This window comes from Petaurus breviceps, unplaced genomic scaffold, assembly GCF_028583685.1.
Source record: "Petaurus breviceps papuanus isolate PSGF00001 unplaced genomic scaffold, PetGlider_PUasm1.0 419, whole genome shotgun sequence".
Lineage (NCBI taxonomy): Eukaryota > Metazoa > Chordata > Mammalia > Diprotodontia > Petauridae > Petaurus > Petaurus breviceps.
Window position 1 is genome coordinate 4,459,953 of NW_027186324.1, and position 20,880 is coordinate 4,480,832.

Sequence of the window (20,880 nt, forward strand, 5' to 3'; positions counted from 1 at the left end):
CTAGCCAGCTTGGTGCCCTAGGGCCCAAACTTGGACCCTTTCACCACACCCTAACAGGTTTGTACCAGGAAGAGAAGGGTCTCTTCCTGTAGAGATGCCAGGATTTGAGTGTCAGGGGAGTCATTGTAGACAGACAACCTTGGCAACTCAGATCTCTTGTGTTTCCTTGAACTTAGTCCCTTCCCTCCCCTCTTCCCCTCTCCCCCTTCCTCACTCTTTTCCTCTCCTGCCTTCCCCTTTCCCTCCCCTTAAGGAAATTTTTCCATCCACCACACCAAGTACCTGTGTCACTGAAAGTGAGTAATAGAGAGACACAGAGGCGGGTCCTGTGCTTGGGCAGGCTCCCAGTCAGACACACTGTGCAGACACAAATATACAGGGCACATACACACATACACAGTGGGAGAAAAATTCCCAAGACAGGGAAATATTTTTACTTGTCCTAATTTCGAAGTTCAATGAATGACTAAAGGAGATTTTTCCTCACACCTGATGTTTCTGAGTTCAGCCACCAGATCAGATGGTTTATTTATTCAATTGAAGCCTCCCATCCCATTGGCATAAGACTTGACAGACTACAATCCACCTTTCTCTGCTATTATCTCTGCATCTGAGAGTGTAGAACAGGCCTGTAAGTCAGACATCCGACTTAGAAATCACAATTAAATTTTACATCCTCTTTAGCTTAGAAGTGAAGGTAGTAGAAGGCTGAGGGCTGTGAGGTCCTGGATCCCTAAGTTAGTTAGCCAGATTGAGGAGTTATAGAAGAAAACTGTCACCTCTTTCTTAGTAGTTCTATAAAGTTCTTGGAGGAAGTTGGGATTTGAAGAACCATTTATGGGATATGGGATGATACAGGGGTGGAGAAGAAATCTGAGCTACCAGGACCTCACCAATCTCAAAACTCCACATCCTCATAAACATAATACCCAACCCCCCCTTCACCCACCCCAGAAGATAACCACATAGCTTATGTTCCATAGCCTGACTTCCTCAGCTGCTTATCTATTCACTCCCTTAGGATCCACCTTGGACACCAGGCCCCTAATGGGGCAGTGAGAAGAACTCCGATCTTGGTAGTCAGAAGATTAGACCTGCTACTCCAGCCCTGTTAAAGCGTCAGCTTTAAAAAAAAATTTTTTTTTGATTTTTTTCCCCTTCTTTGCCTTTCATATTAAAAGAAGGAAACTTAGCTGGTCATGTTATCCCTTAGAACAAAATGAAATGTAGCTAGTCATTGCCATCCCTTATAATAGAGAATAAAAAAAGGAAAAAGTGACAAAAATAAGCAATACTTGAACCACACCTGACAGTATATGAGATATTCTACACCCACACTACCTACCCTATCTTTTTTTTTTTTTTTGCTTTTTTTTGGGGGGGAGCAATTGGGATTAAGTGACTTGCCCAAGGTCACACGGCTAGTTTTTGTTGTTAAGTGTCTGAGGTCGGATTTGAACTCAGGTCCTCCTGCCTCCAGGGCCAGTGCTCTATTCACTGCACCACCTAGCCGCCCCAAGCAACAAGATTTATATCAGCCTTAATTCTTAAAATAAAAACCCCAAACATCCAGAATGTTCTGTTGAAATCTCTCCACGATCATGTAACAGAAGGGACATTCGGCACGTGACAGGAGCAGATCTTCTGCTATTGTCCAAAGTGCCTTGTGTCTGGCTCATGGCACCTGTTAGGTATAAGGGTGAAGAAAGCGATGAGTTGCTAACGATGATTCTGTTCACACACGTGCAAGTATACAGGGTAATGTTTAAAAACATTTCTCAAAGGAATCGGTTCTTTTGGACCAAAGCAACAAGAAGTTTTCCGTTTTGAAAGGATCCTTGTACTGCCTTATAAACAATGTGTGGTTGGACAGCTCTGGTTACTACACCTGTGAACTGCCTTTTGTCTATGAAGGTGTGAGGTATAACATCACCAGGCACATTAAGCTGCACGTCATCAGTAAGTATTGGCAGCACATGTACGATCTTTACTTCTTTTTACTCCAGCTGTATTTACCTGTATTTACTAATGAGTTTGGGGAGTTGCGATCTTAGGGGTCCCTGAAGTTCTGCCACTATCCTGGGTGTGTAGGGCAAAGCCAAATGAGTAAATGAGACAGAGAGAGGGGGATGCAGAGACAGAGACAGAAGAGAGACAGAATAAAGAGAGTCAGGGAGAAGGATTTTCCAGAGAGATATATTTTCTTTATAGTGTCACTTGTAAGAAATGTTTAGAAAGCAGAGAACATCATACAAATGCAAGAGACAATGGTATGAATAGAAGGAGCTAGTGTATACCTGACTTAATCCTAACTTCACTGAATACAAAGTATTAATACAGACTGGGGAAATAGTTTTTCATATAAGGCATGAATCAACATCAAGAACTATAGTACAAGGGGTGGTTAGGTGGCTCAGTGAGTAAGAGTACCGGCCCCAGAGTTGGGATGACCTGGGATCGAATCTGGGCTCAGACACTTAACGCCCACCCAGAAACACCTGGCCATGTAACCTTGAGCAAGTTACTTAACCCCAATTGCTTTAAAACAAAAAGAAAGGAATAAAAGAACTATAGTACAGGGGCTGCTAGGTGGTTCAGTGAGTAAATCTCCGGCCCAAAGTCAGGAGGACCCAAGTTCGGTTCCAGCCTCAGACACTTAACACCCACACAAAAAAACTAGTGATTTGACCTTCGGCAAGTTACTTAACCCCGATTACCCTCCAAAAGGCCAAAAAAAAAAAATCTATAGTACAGCTTTGGACGCTTTTAGATGTGATAATCCAGTAATTTGAATGGAATTATAATGTTGTAGAGGCAGCACAGTACTGGATAAAGGGCTGACCTGGAAGCCAAGAAGATCTGGAATCAGGTGCTGTCTCTGACATATACTGGTTGAGTCTTTGGGCAAGACGCTTCATCTCTCAATGCTCTAGGCCATTCTTTAAGACTATAGATTTCACAAAAGGTGCTGATTTGAACAGTCCCCTCCCCTGGGGGTTCCATGAACTAATGAAATCACTAGTCTGGTCCCTGTCCCATACAATCATAGATTTAACATCAGAAGGAACCTTAAACTAGGTCATCTAGTCCAACTCTCATTTTACAAATGTGAGGAAACAGAGACCCAGAATATGGTGGGATCTTCTATTTTGAGCAAACTTATCTATTGATACGTCTAGCAGCAACTTCTTTCCTTTCAGGGCCATAACTAGCCAGTTGTGACTTTGTATTCTCCATTATTCTTGTCGGAGAGTAGCCCACAATATTCTTTTCATTTCCAGTGAATCTGAATCACTGCTGGGAGTAACCATTTTATAAAAGAGATAGATTTCTTTGGGATATAGTAAGTGCTGAATATCTGTATCTATATCTGTTATTGCTTTATAAACTACCATTGTCTGCACCTATCTAACCTGTTTGTGATCCCGGGCAAATCACTTCACTGTTGGCCTCAATTTCCTTTAAATAAGTAAAATGAGTAAAAATCCACTCCAGTAAAATGAGCTGGAGAAGGAAATGGCAAACCACTACAGTATCTTTGCTAAAACAATCCAAAATGGGATCACGGAGAGTTGGACACAACTGAGAATGATGAATCGAGAAACTTTGAAGTCACAGATTGTTGCCTGGGACCTCGAGAGGCTAGTCACTGAGCCACTTTGTAGCAAAGGTAGACCCTGAGTCTACGGTTTGGAATTCTGTATCCAGCTTTCTATCTTTAATGCCACACTGTTTCTGAATAATTATAGTATGCGACTATAAATAGTGACTCAAAGTCGGACTTGGAAAGGGCTCTTAGAGATCATCTATTCTGAGTGACATCTATTCTTCAGTGACAAACTGAATGTCAGAGCAGGGGTGGGTCCGACTTTTCCAAGGTCACTCAGGAAGTATTCTGTGGAGCTGTTGAATCTGTACCATCTTCTTAGAGTGCAGCTCATTCTTAGACACCGGTCACAGAGATGCTGTCTTTGCCATCACCAGGGTTATAGAACTGGTTCTGAAATGATCTGGTCGGTGCAATTTTGCTAAGGAACACGAGGGGGCAGTAGTTTCACATTTTATACAGTATAATATGGCCAAGATTTAAACCAAGAAGACAGGGCGTGCTGATTTCTTATGTGCTTGCTTTGGTAGTAGATTGGAATGGAAGGAAAAGGAAACCTGTCTATATAGAGCCAGTTACTGTAGTATTAAACAATTAAATGCATTGATCAGATGGTACCCAGCATTTATACATTTTGTTATTTGAAATGTCCCTTTAAGTGGAGGAAAGTTAGATGGCCCGACGTTTTCTGTGGTCATCATCTCACCCACTGGTGGAACCTATTTGGTCTGCCCTCCCTCCCTGATACTCAAGGTATTCAGTTGCCCACTGGCTGCCTAGAGGAAGTAAGATGCCCTGTGAAAGTCCACATGAGGGTCATCTCATCTGGCAGTACACCATTCCTTTCTACTCTCTCTCAGCAGCACTTCCCTGCCTAGTGTTTCGTTCGCTTGGGAATCTGTTTTTACTGCCCAAAATTAGAATTCTGGTAAATTAATTCTGGATGTTAATGAATGGTTTATGTATTACCTTCCAGGAGAGGTTGGATTTTGACAGAGGGTCTCCTTGAGCCATAGCACTTCAAAGTTCAAAGACAAGAATCAAGTTTTGGGAACTTTAGGTATGGGAGAGCATTAAGGGACAGCTGAGATTTTTGCAGGCTGGTGAATTTTGCAGTGGCTCCTCTCAAATCATATCCCTTAGGTAGAGGTTATTAAGTTGTGGTCCATGAACTTTTTTTTTTCTTTTTGGAGGGCAGTGGGGGTTAAGTGACTTGCCCAAAGTCACACGGCTAGTAAGTGTGTCAAGTGTCTGAGGCTGGATTTGAACTCATGTTCTCCTGACTCCAGGGCTGATGCTCTATTCACTGTGTCACCTAGCCACCCCATGGTCCATGAACTTTAAAATATTTTGATAACTATATTTTGATGTATTTTTCCTTTATGATAGTATATATTTTATTTTATGTTTTTAAAAATAATATTTTCAGAAGGGATTCATTGGCTTTATCAGACTGTCAAAGGGTCCACAACACAAACAAGACTGAGGAGCCCCTATGTTAAAGGGAACAATTCTGTTAATCCTCGTGCAAGACTGCCAAATGGCTTGCATCTGCCCGACGTTTGACTGGTATTTTATTATAGAAAACTGTTATTTCATATTGATGAATCATGCTAATGACCACTTAAAATTTTATTTTATTTTTTGGCAATTTTATCTATAGGAGGGGTTAAGGCTGCTAGTTACTTTAACAACTGTAGCTGAACTTTATGATTATGATTGTCATAATAATGACAGAAATGTAGCAAATTAAACAAAGACGAGGATGGGGAATGATTAATTGTCTGCCAGTGTCCAGAAGGAGAGTGGGTCACATGTGTATTTAGGATTGACCTTTACTCATAATTACTGTTCTGGGAAAGGCAGAGACCCAAGCTGCTCCTGTCTTGTGGAGAGACTGTTTCCTTTGCATGATAAAGGATAAATCTGGTATTATGTACGGGGAATAAAGTAGGACATAATTAAGACAAACAATAGAACTTAGCCACTGGCTGGAAATGGAAATGACAGCTGTTTTCTCTTTTAACACTTTGACTTTCCCGGAAAATACTAGTTTCCTAATGAAATCTGTTTCATTCCTTCCCAGAAAAAAAGGAGGAGACCATGCCAGTGATTATTGGACCTAATAAGCCTATCTTGACTTCTCTTGGTAAGGCCCATCAATGACTTCTCCAAACCCAAAGCGCTCAAATGTACTCCCTGCAATAATGTAAGAACAGGCTTAGATTTTGATGCTTGTTTCTTAGCCTTAAGATCATAGATTTAGTGCTGGAAGGACCAGTTAGAATAGGGTTCTTCACCTAGGGGCCATGGACAAGTTTCATCTTTGAACTTAACTCACTCCTAACTGAAGTTTAGCATTTCCTTCAATCACTTAAAAAAGAATATTGAAAAGAAGGTCCATAGACTTTACCAGACTTCCAGAGGCATCCAGGACACACACAAAAGAGGTAAACCCCCCCTAACCCAGACTAGCTGGGTCAATGATCTAGTCAAACTCCCTTACTTTATACCTGAGGATTCAGTTAATTAGGCATTGACTGAGGCAGTCACATGGTGCAGAGAGCTGGAATTGGAGTCAGGAAGACCTGAGTTCAAATGTGGCCTCAAATACTAGCTGTGTAATTGTAGGCAAGTCGCTTCATCTCTGTCTGCTTCCTCATCTGTAAAATGGGAATAATAATAATGGCACCAACCTTCCAGGATTATTGTGAAAACCAAATGAGATAATATTTGTGAAGTGCTTTGCAGACTTTAAAGTGCCATGTAAACGCTAGTATCATTGTTGCTGTTATTGTTATTATTTCAGCATCCAACAGTTTTATCCATTTGGGGCTTAGTAGAAGGTCTTTCCAAGTTGCTGTGGCTAAGACCTGAACTCCAGCTTGGTGAAGAGCCTCCCTGCACTTAGCCAGGTTGGTCCTCAGTAGACCTCCACACAATCCATCACTAGGTTCACACTTGATTGCACCAGTCAGAGCTTCCACTCTGCAGGCAGGGTCTTCGAGGACCCAGACACCTCCAAACCATAGTAAGGTATCAGAGTTGAATGTTAATAAAGGTTAAGGATGTCCGGAATACAAAGACACAAAAATGTACCTTTCTGAAAGATTATAGCTCAGTCTCAGTTAGAGTAAATAATGAATCCCATGGAAAGGCCACATTATTTGAATTCGTAATGCATATTTCCATTGGGCTGGAACCAGTTTTGGCATGATTATAACTTCAAATACTATGAATTTGAATACCTGAAACTCTTTCAGGGGATTCATTATTTGCATTAATTGGGATCCAGTTGTATTTCTTCTGCAAAAAGAATAAGCAGGATTGTTAATGGGTAAAAGTATTCTTTATACAAATAGTCCCTCTACACTCTTTACCAGGAAGACATTGTGTTAAGCAAGGCACTCTAGTTTTTAATGATGGTCCACAGTGCTCTAAGAGCTGACTAGAACAAATGCAATCTGTTCTCTGTCTTCTCAAGAGTCATGCGAAAGCTCAATCTATGTGTTACTTAAAAAAAGAGTCAACACAGGAAAAACCTATCAGTTCTTTGTCTAATGTCGTGAAAATGCCAACTCAATTCATTTCTTAGTTGCTGGAGTGTAGAGCCAGCCCAAGGAGGCTCAATGTTCGTATAACTTAAGAGACACACATAGACTTGTTTGAATGTGGCCCAAACACATAGTGGTGACTTTTTCGGGCTACCAGAGTATTTATGTGGGCAGCTAGGTGATACAGTAGATAGTAGTAGGCCTGGAGTAAGGAGTTCAAATCTGACCTCAGACAGTTAGCTATGTGACCCTGGGTAAGTCACTTAACTCTGTTTCCTCATCTGTAAAATGAACTGGAGAAGGAAATAGCAAACTACTGCAGGATTTTTACCATGAAGAACCCCAAAAGTGTCATGAAAATTGGACATGACTGAAAAACAACTAAATAACAACAGTAAATAGTACGTATATAACTTCTCTAGGGACCTGCTTTTCATTTCCGTTTTAGAATTAACATATTCTTTTTTGGTAGCTCCAAAGTGTATATGGTTGGGAAGAATGTATTTTAAGCAGACTTTTGGGAATTGGTAACCTGGTGTTTGGCATTCAAGTGCTCAAAACTCCATGTTTCCCTAGGTTTACATCAACTTTCATCTGGGTCAGTTAGGACATGGGAAGGTGTGTGTGCGTGCGTGTGCGTGTGCGTGTGCGTGTGTGTGTGTGTGTTTTAAGATGTGCGCTAAGTGTGGGAACCCAAAGAATGAGAACAAAAGAAAGGTTGTCTTTGGTTTTTGGTTTATGACAGGCAGCAAAACCTGGACAGAGAAGTCTGGGCTATCCATATTGGAATCATTTCTTCTTTTAATTCAAAGAGAGCCAAAGATGACAGAATGGGGAAGTGATTATAAAACTGAGAAGTGTGGCATTTAAAATGTGGAGAGGTTAGAAAAGAAAACTGATTGGAAGAACAAAAGAAAGTTCTTTCTTTTTTTTTCAGATTTTTTTCCCCCAGTGAGAGATATAGGAGTGGGGCCTTCAACAGATAATAGCATCATTGAGTTAGAACTGGAAGAGACCATCTATTCCAACCCCCTCCCTTTACAAAGGAAGTATTAAAGGTCAGGGAAGTGAAATAATTTGCACAGGCACACAAAACTGGCAAAAATCTGAGATGGGATTTGAATTCAGACCCTCCTGACTCCATGTCCTGTCTGCTACATAATACTACCTCATTCCCTCTATCTGTTTTCTCCAACTCAGCACACTCCACCTCTACTATCTCTGCTTCCTAATCCTTTCTATTTTAGGCAGCTAGGTGGTCCAGTGAGCAGAATGCTAGACTTGGAGTCCAGAAGAAATGAGTTCAAATCTTCCAGCTGTGTGACCTTGGTAATTCACTTAACCTCTTCCAGCCTCAATTTACTTAACTATCAAATGGAGATGATGATAATAACTTACCTCCCATGGTTGTTGTGAGGATGAAAAGAGGTGATTTATATATATATATAAACACTTCGCAAACCTTAAAGTGCTATATATTTTTATGATTGTAGAGAAACCATGCTAGAAATTGGCATATAGACCAACAATGGAACTAAGTTGAGATGGGAAACTCAATAGGTAATCTGGAAGTTTTAAGGCACTGTTTTGAGGAATCTAGCTTTTCTGTGCAAAAGAAGACTTGAGTGGCCAAGATGCTTCTAAAAAGTAAGTGCCCCCAAAATGGTTATTTTGCTCAAGAAACTTGGTTGTGGTGAATATACTTGCGAAAGGCCCCTTTTGGAAGCTATGACAGGAAGTGTTTGTTTATTCTTGTTTTTTTTTCTCTTTTCCTAAATTGCTCCTCTGTGACTCTTTGTTTAATCTGTCTTTCTTTATCTAGGTTCAAAACTGATAATTCCCTGCAAAGCATTTTTTGGCTCGGCTCCTGGTCTGCAATGCTTTTGTGATAGATAGCAAATGACACTTGCATGGATAACGTCTACAGAGAAGGATGAGTTAAGGAGGGAGGGCGCCAGGAAGCTCACTTGACAGAATTTAGAATCTCATCACTCTTATCAGCTTTTGTGACTGGCTTTCTCTGGGAGTGGTGTGTAGCAAGAGATCAAATTTAATTTTTACAGGTTGTAAAGGGATGTTAGTAGTTGTAGAGCAATTTAAAACAATCTTTTGTTTATGCTTCCCTTACATTTTCCTACTGAATTCTTACCCCTCCTTATCCACAAAGTAATTTCTTACATGAAAGAGTAAAACAAGAGAAGGAAGAAAGAAAAGAGAGAAGAAAAAGTCAAGGAAATGAAACAATATAGAAGAAAAAGAAAACATTATATGTAGTACTCTAGGTCTATAGTCCCCTATATCTTCAAAGGAAGGTTAAAAAATTAGGTAATTTTCTTATAACTTTCTTTTGAGGCAAACCTTGTTCATTATAGACACTCAATATTTAGTTACAGGTTTTCTGTTGTTTTATTTGTGTTTGCATTATTGTGGTTATGGTATATATTGGTGTTTGTTTTTTTAAGATTCTTGCTTATTTTACTTTGTATCAGTTCCTATCAGCGTGGGAAAGTTAACTAAAGAGAAAAGTCTGGTTTTCAAAATAAAAGAAATCTGAAAAGCTTTCTTCCACCGTAGTGAATGAAACTTAAACGGAAATGGAGAGAAGGCCAGTTGAAAGTCAAAAATTGTAAGTGTAGTCTTGGTCATCACATTCAGTCATGTGTCCTTATGGCCTAACCAAATATCATGAGTGTAATTTAGTCTGCATGAGGCAGTCTGGAGGAGAGGTAAAGCCACTGCCCCGGTACTCAGGACATCTTGCTTTTACACTCTTTTGTGGGCAAGTCATCTTTCCCCCCTACATTTCCTCATTTGTAGATGGAGACAGCCCTAAGGTCCCTTTCAGCCCTAATGGTCCATAAATCTACTGTAATAGATTGAAGAAAATTAATTTGTAGTTTGCACATTGCTGGCAAGCAACTGAAAAGGAGCCTCAGAGTAACCCAGAGAGAAAGGCTGCATCAGAGTAATGAAAAGAAAAAACTTATCAGTACAGGTAGTTTTCTTAGCTTACAAGTTGTCAAAGGGCTGCGGATTGCAGATCTATGATATTATTAGGGAGGGATTCCTCACTAGGAATTTTCTCTACAAATGAAATCACAGTTCTATATATTTTTTAAAAGAAATATTTGGCAAGCAATTAGTTACTATTGATGAACTTGGAGACAGTTCTGTACAACTTATTAAATACTCCCTTTGTGTTTTGCCATTCTTCTAGTCTTTCTTCCTGAATTGGGACTTGATATAAGGGCCAAGGATCTATACATTTCTGGGGAGAAACGTGGGGGCCTGTGTTACCACGATCTGTATTGTCTGGGTCTGTCACTGCTTTCTCCAAGTGTTGAGTGATATATTATTCCTGGATCTCAGTGGTGGCAGCAGACCCTTGAGCTGCAAACTTTCAGCAGGTTCCAAGTGGTACCTTCTAGGCATGCATGGTCTGCTTGCTGCCTTCTTTGGATGAGCATTGCAGGCTCCTAACCCCACTTTTGGTCTAGATCACAAAACTGTGTTTTGTCCCTGGCTCCAATAGGTAGCTGCTGGTCCTGGAACATGTAAGCTAGCTAGATGTCTCTGCAGGTTCAGAGAGAGAGAGAGTTGGAGGCATTCTTCTGGTCATCACTGTCTGCCCTAGCTACTCAGCTGCAGGCTGAAAACTGTCCATTAACGTGCAAAAGATTTGTCAGAGGCACACTTAGATTTCCCCAAATTAGCTGCTGCTGACTCTAATGAATGTGGTTTGCCAAAAATTTTAAAATGGACTTTTCATTACTTAAAACAAGGCTACTGTAGTCTCTTTGATCCCATGCCATAGATGAGCTTCAGCAAGAGCTTAAGCTTATCAAACGAACCCGAACCCATGTTCACTGGGTTAAATACTCCTTTAAAAACTTTACACTTGATCTCAGTCAAATGGATGCACTATGACTGAAAAAAGCAAGGATACTGAGGGATTTGAACTCAGGCTTCCTGATTTCAGGGCTGGTGCTCTATTCACTGCACCACCTAGCCACCCCTCCTTAATAAATTCTTGCAAAATCAGAATGATTGTTATGAAGCTTAATTTGTTTTTTTTTTTTCAAACCCACATTTTTTTTGCAAACCGTTTTCTCATCCAGGGAATATTCCGAAAACAACACGGGCTATATTGAAGTGCCTCTGATATTTAATTCAGTGGAAAAGAAGGATTTGAACACTGAATTTATATGTACTGCCAAGAACAGATTGGGATACCAGACCTTGCAAGCAAGAGTTAAAGAAGGTAAGGATCCTCACCCACAGGGAGCAAACAGTGCAAATTCTCTGGTGATGAATTAACAGAATTGTAAAAAATGGGAGTTAGAAGGACTGTCTATGGCCATCTAGACCAGTTAACACCCCAAAAGTAGTCCCCACTCTTAATATATTTGAAAAGTAGTATCTTGCCTCTGTTTGAACAGTGAGGGGAAAACATCTCATCTCCAGTGAGGGGGAATCTTCCCCGCTCCCACCCCCATCTTTCAGCTCATTCCATTTGGGGATAATGTTGTTAGGAGGTCAAACCTTAATTTGCTTTTATGCATCCCAGGAACCCTATTTTCCTTTATCTGGTATCTATTTTGAATAGTATTTCCATATGCTCATATGTGTACAGGATGACTTCCTTTGTAGGATGTAAACTCTTTGAGGGGGGAAGGCACAAGTATTTATTAAGCACCTACTATATAACTGGCATTATGCTGTGTGCTTTACAAGTATTATCACATTGGATCTTCACAACACTCCTGTAAGGTGAGTGCTTTTTGATCCCCATTTTACAGGTGAGGAAGCTAAGGCAGAGAGAGATTAAGTGACTTGTCCACGATCACACCGCTAGTATGTGTCTGATTCTGGATTTGAACTCAGATCTTGCTAACACCCTTCTCAGCCTTGTATCCACTATACCACCTAGCTGCTTCAGGGCAGGGACTGATTCATTTTTGTCCTTATATCTCTAGCATCTCACACAGTGCCTGGAACCTAACAGGTGCTAAAGAAGTGCTTATTGGTTGATCGATTCTGTCCTTTGCTTCTGGATGTGCCTATGAAGCACACAGAAGAAGTTTCATCATTATTTATCTCCATAACAGTCTCTCAGATACTTTCTTCCATGACATTATTGCAGTGAATTATAATATTGCAGTGTGTATCACAGACCTCTTTGTAGTCTGCTTAAACCTATGAATTCCTTCTCAGAATAATGGCTTTAAATGCATAAAATAAAATACATAGATTTACAGAGGAAAACGAAAACTAGTGAAAATGAAGAGGTAATTTCTCCCCCATCTAAGTCATGGGTCCATTGAAATTTATTCCCAGACTCCTTGGTTAAGAAACCTCTGATTTAAAGAGTCCTTTACCCTTCTAACTGATGGATTATACTAAGGGATTATATTCCGGAAGAATAAATATTCTTAATTTTAGACAGTTTTTTATATATGAGAGTTGGATAGGGAATTGGAGTTTGGGTGAGGATGGGGGGAGATGAATTAGGATGAAAAGTTTAAAGGACAGCAAGCTAATATTTAGAAAAAGGTAGAATGTTTCTTTCTTACACTTTGCAAAGTGCTAAAGTGCTTTCAGTTGAGAGGACAAGCCTGCCATGGTCAAGAGAAAGGCTCAGGAAGAGTGGCATTTGGAGATGTTCCGTGTCCTATTTCTGAAGGCTGAGAGTCTGAGATATTCCTGAGAGCTCTAGGAGCTTCACGACTGAGACTTTGGTTTAGAAAGGGCAAGTAAATAAGACACACAGAGAAGTCATTGAAACAAGGGAACATTTTGTTATCGTTGTCATTAGAGGAAGTGGGCGCAGCAGAAAAGCAAACTGCAATGTTTATCATTCTTTATGAGGTTAGTGACATAATTTTTTTTTTCTGAGCGCTCACACACTACTCAGTGAATTTGGCAATTGTACAGATTAGACACGGCTTTACTGCAGAAAGCCAGACTGAATAAAAATGGGCCAGAGTTCACTTCTGGAAGCTGTATCGTTACTCTTTGCTTATTGGTGTTGACCTGATCTCTACTTTATTTTAGATGGTGTGGAAGATACAAAAAAATAACCATCAGACTCCAAAATGTGAATTCAGACTCAAGGGAATGAACTGGCTCTGGAAAAGGGCAAAGAACTAACAATAAAAAGGATAAAGCTAAATTCTGGTTTTGTCATTTATTAACTTAAATTTCATTTATTAACTTTTAATTTATTAATTTTGTCAATTATTAACAAGTCATTTTGTGTCTCTGAACCTCAGCTTACCTATAATATTATTATGTAAATCTCCTTGTAACCCTAAAATGCTCCATCCATGTACAGCACTGGTGTTATGACATTCATCATGAAATGACTTATGGTCCCTGGAAACCCTTTTAAAATATGTATTACTTCTCTCCAGAGATAGGACTCCAGAAATAGTCCTCCATTGTTCATCAGATCTCAGATATTAAAAATGAAACTCTAGTCAGGAAATCTACATTTTATCCCCCTTATGCCCAAAGTGTTAGCAACTTTATTTGGGGGGAAATCAGCCTTGGACAATGCTAATTCTGGAATGGTTAGAGATTGTGATCAAATAATGAATTGAAAACTATGAGTTTGGTATGGAAATGGTAGCTGTGACTACTTCAGCCATGGTGATTCACTTGTATGTTCATTAATTAATTTTGTTATAATTTCTATTAATATAAGGAAACTAAAGGAACTGAAAAGTAAGGAGCTCTCCATGCACGTTGCATAATGTCTGACATTTGTAACAACTCAAATCCTAGATTTTTTCATATTTTGGGTCTCAGTTAACTTTCTCAAAATCCCAAGTGCAATGGGTAGAGAGGACTAGCTTTGGTCAGGAAGATCTGAGTTTAAGTCCATCCTTTGAAACATATTAGTTGTGTGGTCATGAGCAAATCAAAACCCACCCAATGTGATGGATATCTGCCCAAGAACTATAAGTGATACACAAGTTGTCAGTTTGCATGGATGGAGGGAGTTTCCATTGGCAAGAATTGAATTCTTCCCCTCCTCACTAAATGCCTATGAAGGAGGGGATAGGAACATTAGATGCACTTTACGGGTGAGGAACTTGAAGCCCAGAGGTTTGAAGTCATAACTGTATAATGTCACAATTAATTTTTATTAATAATAAACTAACAAATTTTATATAATTAATATTAAGAAAATAATTTTATTAATAATTAAAAATCCACCCCTTGCAAACATTTATTGCCATTTCATGATGGATAATCAGAGAATGCTCTCCACGCACAGTAATTGGGTTCTGTGGCTTCTTCCAGAACCTAGGTTTTCCTGGGGAATTGCTGTGGCTCCTCTTTCACTCATCTTCTTGGTCTTTGTTGGCATATGGATCCATAGAAGGTGCAAACAGAGACCTGGGAAAGTTTACACTTCTAGAAAACCAAAGATTATCACCTGTGATTGTCAAAACTCTACGCCTTACAGAAAGGAAATGATATAAAACCACAACCTTGTTGTTTTTGTTTTTGCCTTTTGGAGGGCAATTGGGGTTAAGTAACTTGCCCATGGTCACATGGCCAGTTTGTGTGTGTGTGTGTGTGTGTGTGTGTGTGTGTGTGTGTGTGTGTGTTAAATGTCTGAGGCCAGATCTGAACTCAGGTCCTCCTGACTCTGGGGCTGGCACTCTACTTACTGCGCCACCTAGCCGCCCCCCTTATTGTTTTTTTAAATGATAAAGAGCTGTTCTCTTCTGGTAGACTTCCCCCCCCCCGCCCACACACACACATATTTGCCTCAAAGTAGAGCTGTACTTATGGTGAAGTATTGATTCAGAAAGTAAAATGAACCTATATTGCCTTTCTGGTTATGGCACCATAGAAGACTTTTCCCTTTATTGCTTTCAGCTTGAAGGGCTTGCCTTTATGATCCTTAAAACTGTATTTATGTACATATTTTCTCCCCCATTAGAATGTGAGCTCCTTGGAGGCAAATATTGGTTTGTGTTTGTGTATATTCCTCGCATTTATCACAGTTTTTGGCATATAGAAAGCCCTTAATACTTGTTTGTTCGTTCACATTAAGGACTATCTTCTAGATTAGGAATTCTTAATCTGGGGTCTGTGAGTGTCTGTGTATTCAGATATTTTTATAAGTGTATTTCAACATATGTTGCATTTGTAATCCTATGTATTTTATGCATTTAAAATATTATTCTCCGAGTAAAGCATATATTACAAAGGACTAACAATCCCATCTTTAAATCTTCAATTTTGTGGATATTGATTTACCACTCAAGTTTCTATCTGTTATCCTGCCCTTGCACTGCATGACTGGCCTAACTTCTTTTCATGCCATGCATATCTTTGTTGATGTCCTTATCCTGGCCTTGAAAAAAACAAACAAGGATTTGAAGAAAGTAATGGGCTTGGTCCATTCTAGAAGAGTCAATGGGATTCTTAGGATGGCAATAGAATGTGAAAGGCACAGCAATGGGAATCAAAAGTGGGGTTGACTGAGTGGGATGGTACAGGGACTAAACAAGTACAGCAATGAACAAGTGGGCAGAATTTTGTAGTCTAGAGAAGACACTGGATCCTAGATGACTGGAATTTCTATAATGGGGAACTACCTCAAGTTCTTGGGCAGGGAAATGAGATTCATAGAATTACAGGTACTCAGACTGGATGGGACCCAGTTGAATGTCAAATAATTTACTTTCTTTCCCCAAGCTGTTGCTGCTTAAGTAATTCGGATGTTGTTTAACTCCCAGGACAGCTCATTCTGTTTTAAAAACATACCTAAGTATTAGAATGAATGTTTGAGGAATATCATTTGGTGATTGGATTGGAACTGGCAGAGATGTAAAGTAGGAAGGGATTTTGGTGTTTGTTCACCTTAGAGGGAATGACACCTTTGCACCTGGCCAACGTAATGATGCCACAGTAGCTTATCCTCACTGTGGATCTCATTTCCCTTCATTTATCACTTGGGCTTCACTCCTCTGGATTTGTCCACCATTCGCCCAGGACCCTTATCATCCTGCCAAATCAGATCAGACCCAGCCTCACACCTCATCCGTATCTTCTGCCGCTGGGCCCTCTCTGATTGGAGACGGAAGTGAAGAGCTCTTGCTAAGACTTTCAGGCCAGCTGTCTTCATTTCCCACCCAGCTGCACTCCTCCGGGCTTTTTTCATATGTCTCTGCATCAGATGCCTTCCCTGTCCTTGCCCTCCCCCTTTTTCAGCTTCCTTTCGAGTTGTCTTCCTCTGTTAGGTTGTTTTTTCTTTTTTTGTTGTTTTTAGTTTATTTACTTTTAGTTTACAATGATCAGTTCCATAATTCCTTGAGTTCCAAATTTTTCTCCCCCTTCTTCCCTTCCTCCACCCCTTTATGGTGGCCTGAAATCCCATATAAGTTCTACAAATACCTTCACACTAAACATTAGTCAGATTGAAAGCTCTTTGAGGGCAAGAGCTGCGGGTTGTTTTTGTTGGTTTTTTTTTTTTTTTGGTATTTTCATTCCCAGCACTGAGCACAATTCCCGGCACACTTACATAGGCCCTCTGAACTTGATTATTGGAGGGAGGGACTAAGCTTTTTCCACCTTTTCATATTCTAGTAAAGACCGGCTTTTAAGGTTAAAAAAGGGCAAAAAGAAGATATTAATAGGATAACATATTTATCTTATAAGTCATCACATAAGTCTAGATGATGAGGTGAGTCCCTATTAGTAAATAAATCATCCTTAGTGGTTTCACCATCATTTTAGCTGGATAGTATGAGGTACAGTGGTGACAATTCATATAAGATTTTTCTTATAGTTTTTATTCCTTTAGTGTCCCTGAAATTACCTCCTCTTAGACCTGGGTTTTTTGTATTCTCAGCACCTGGTAAATAAGATTTGGTGGCTCGTGGATCTCAAAATTAAAAGCCTTGGAGTTCCAAAACAACCTCTTAAAAGTGAACCCCCCAAAACCTTTCCTAAAAAAACTCTTTCCTTCTCTTTCTTGGGGCCACCGGCTTCTAACTGGCCTTGGAGGAATGTTAAATTTCTCTTCTGATTCATGTGTCCTGGGTGTGAGTGCACTCTCCTTTCCTTAATTTGTTTTAGAGGACCCCAACATCTCCCAGGAATCTATCTATATTTTCCTATATGCTTTAGAAGTCTATGTGAGAAATGGCAGTGTCAGTCAGTGAACAAGCCTTTAATGAAGTTCTTGCTCTGTTGTAGGTACTGTGCAAAGCACTAGGAATAATACAAAGAAAGGAAAAAATCATGCCTGGCCTCAAAGAGCGAACATTCTAATGAGGGAGACAATGTAAACAACCAGGTGCATACAAGTTATGTACAGAGAAGATGAGAACACTCTGAAGAGAGATTAGCAATGGAGGGGATGGGGAAATGGCTTTTAATTTTTTTTAATTTTTTAAGCAACTGGGGTTAAGTAACTTGCATGTTACATGGCCAGGTGTTTCTGGGTGGGTGCTAAGTGTCTGAGCCCAGATTCAATCCCAGGTCATCCTGACTCTGGGGCCGGTGCTCTTACTCGCTGTGCTACCTGGCCGCCCCTAAGCAATTGGGGTTAAGTAACTTGCTCAAGGTTACACGACCAGGTGTTTCTGGGTGGGTACTAAGTGCCTGAGCCCGGGATTCAATCTCCAGGTCATCCCAACACTGGAGCCGGTGCTCTTACTTGCTGTGCTACCTGGCTGCCCCAGGGAAATGTCTTTTGCAGTTCAGAATAGTTTGGTCTCACATCTGAGAGTGAGGGGGTTGATTTATGATTCATCCCAAGTTCTAGGTTCTTATCAGGAGAGCCCCACATACCATGAAATTTCAGCTGGAACTAAACCTGATCTTTGAGGGAGAAAGCTTGTGTATTTTTTTCCTCTTATGAATGAAACTCATATTTGGGTCAGCCAGGGGTGTGCTGATAAATGTTTAACAATCAGCTCACTAAAAACAAACAAACAAACCAATCCTCTCAACACATTTTTAAGGTTAATCTACATCATTGACATTTTCCATCACCTTCTTAAGTCTAGACAATCAACAAAACAATAAACCAAGTTCTGATTTGTAACTGTTACTGATTTCCAAGATCTAAAAGCTAACACTGAAAACTGAACAATGTGATCTCCCTAGCCAGTGAGAACTGGCTCCAGGATACTGCTGTCCCTGCCTAAAGGGGCCAGTAACACAAGAACGTGGGGTGAGGGGGGTGTTAGGGGGAGAGAAAGGTTTGAACCTGAAATCACTAGCTCCAGAATGACTCCTGCCCTTTAACTGGCACAGGTTTGTGCCAAGAGGAGGAGGGAAGGAAACCTCCCAAGGATCATTGGCCGCCTGTGAGCAGGGCCAAAGACAAGTTACATCTTTTTGTCCCTACTGTTCTTTGACTTTTATTTTCCCCCTAATTTTGGGGGTTATACCACACTGGTTTAAGCATTAACAAGGCAGTAACCTACAGGTAGCCTCTCTGATGAGAGGGCTGGAGCCAAAGCAAAGAACTCCCTAATTTTCCATTTAAAGAGGTCTAGCAAGCCAGCAATCTGATCATTTAGTCTCATCATTTTCCACTCAGCTATACTCCTTTGGGCTGGACTCCACCATGCCCACAGGAAATTCAGTCCTGTGAGATTTGAACAGCCTCAGTACTCATACCTCGTCAGCAACCTCAATGCCCTCTGGTCTCCTCATGGGAGGGCTGGAGGCTGGTATAAAGAACTCTCCAAACCTCCATTTAAAGAAGGGTTCCAGACCAACCATCTCTCCGTTTGCCTACATAGCTGTACTTCACTGGAGTGGACTCTATTATGCCCCCACATAGGTTCCCCTCCCCCCATTCCCCCCATCTCTTCTTTTGCCTACACAGCTGTACTTCACTGGAGTGGACTCTATTATGTCCCCACGTAGGTTCCCCTCCCCCCATTCCCCCCATCTCTACATTGCCATTTTTTTTTCAAATATGTACTCCTTGCACCTAGCACATTGCTTGGCTTATTGTCGACACTAAATAAATGTTTATTGACTGACTTATTGACGGGCATGAGCCACAGTTGCTTTATAAAACTGCTTCTTGAATTTGGGCTTGGAGATCTCCATCTGGAGAGGCCTTTAAAATACCACTCTCCTCTTTCACCTCTTCCCTTTCTAAGGCCTGCCTCAGTCCAAGGCCTATTGTCTTGGGAGTTCTGGCCCTCTGTGAAGCAGATATGCAGGCAAGGAGCAAATCTATCAGGGCCGTCTCAGGCCTATTGCTAAGGAAGAATGGGAATGTTACTAGTAAGCTCGCTCATTTGGGCGGCTTCTGCTTGAGCTGACCATGGTCCCCATCATTGGTTCTTATGCTAGTTTTATTACATCATGTATGTAGCCTCTGAAGCAAGACGAATTGCTCTGACAGATGCTGGTGATTTCTCCCATCCTCCCTACCCCACAAAGATGGCACAAAGGAAAGACCCAATCCCAAACTTGTAATTTCACTGTCCCTTCCAGCCGAAGTGAGGTATTTTCTTGCACATATTCCCCTCATTCTCTTTAAGAGCTCTATTCACCACATACATATAAGCTAATTTGATTCCCATTTAATTCAATAATAAAATATCTCATAATTGCCAGGCCCCAGGAATACAAAGATAGAATAATCTGTGTCCTCAAGGAGCTGATATTGGACTGAGGAAAGATAGAACATGGATTCATGTTAGTAAATGTAAAAGATATGCCTAATGAATACATCATAACTGGGAGGGGCATTGAACAAGTGGAGGGGGAATCTTGCATTGAACTGAGCCTTGAAGGGAAGTCCGAGTTCCAAGAAGAGGTGAAGAGATGTTGGGGCAAAGGCAGGGAGGTCTGGGAAGGCTGGGACTTCAGGGGCTAAAGGACTCAGAGTGGCTACCTGCCACTTTTTATTTAAGAGGATGAGGGAAGAATTTACAATTCCTGGAAAGGACTTCTTGGAATCGAAATGATCTCTGAGTGTTTAGGGATGGAAGGATACAACTTATTACCTTCTGATTATATTGACCCATTCTTATCCTGCTCCTTGAAGAGAAAGGGAACTTTGAGCTGACTGCTATGTGGTGTGAACAGAAATGGGCACCCAGCATCTTCAGTCCCATTAGCCAGCAACAGAACTTCTGGTTTTCTGGGATCATTCTTGTCAATAGGCAGCCCAAATTATTTTCTTTATTTTTTTTAAGCAATTGGGGTTAAGTAACTTGCTCAAGGTTACATGGCCAGTTATTTCTGGGTGTGGTGCTAAGTATCTGAACCCAGATTTGATCCCCCAGGTCATCCCAACACTGGGGACAGTGCTCTTACTCTCTGTGCTACCTGGCCACCCCCCAAGTTATTTTCTTTCTGAAAACTCAGCCAGTGTAGAAAAAAAAGTCATCTCCTGAAGGTGCAGGGCATTGACCAGTGAGGAAAGAGTTCCATACCAACAGGCTTTGGATCACTGGGTAATATATTCTTCTTGTGTACCCCAACTAATAGAAATAGTAAGTCCTCCCATTTCTCCTCTAGTATCTTCCTTTTCTTTCTTTTTAAAACAAATTAATTTTATTCTAAACTTAAATAAAATAGGCATTTTGTTATATAGTAGAGTATGAGAAAATATTCTTGTACATGAAATCGCAGATCCATTATGTACAACTTGCTATTCTTTCTAAATATGTAATAAAGTTTTCATGTAAGTTTTCCCCCCTCCCTCTTTTCTCCATC

The 20,880-nt window shown here is 40.5% G+C and overlaps 1 long non-coding RNA gene across 1 annotated transcript; it reads left to right on the plus strand.

Annotated features, from left to right (window-relative positions):
- The first annotated feature begins 1,755 nt into the window (after window positions 1-1,755).
- LOC138171192 (uncharacterized) lies at window positions 1,756-9,165 on the plus strand. The gene is made up of 3 exons (XR_011170819.1): window positions 1,756-1,959; window positions 5,694-5,756; window positions 8,984-9,165. It is a non-coding gene; the product is annotated as an uncharacterized lncRNA (long non-coding RNA).
- The last annotated feature ends 11,715 nt before the right edge of the window (window positions 9,166-20,880 follow it).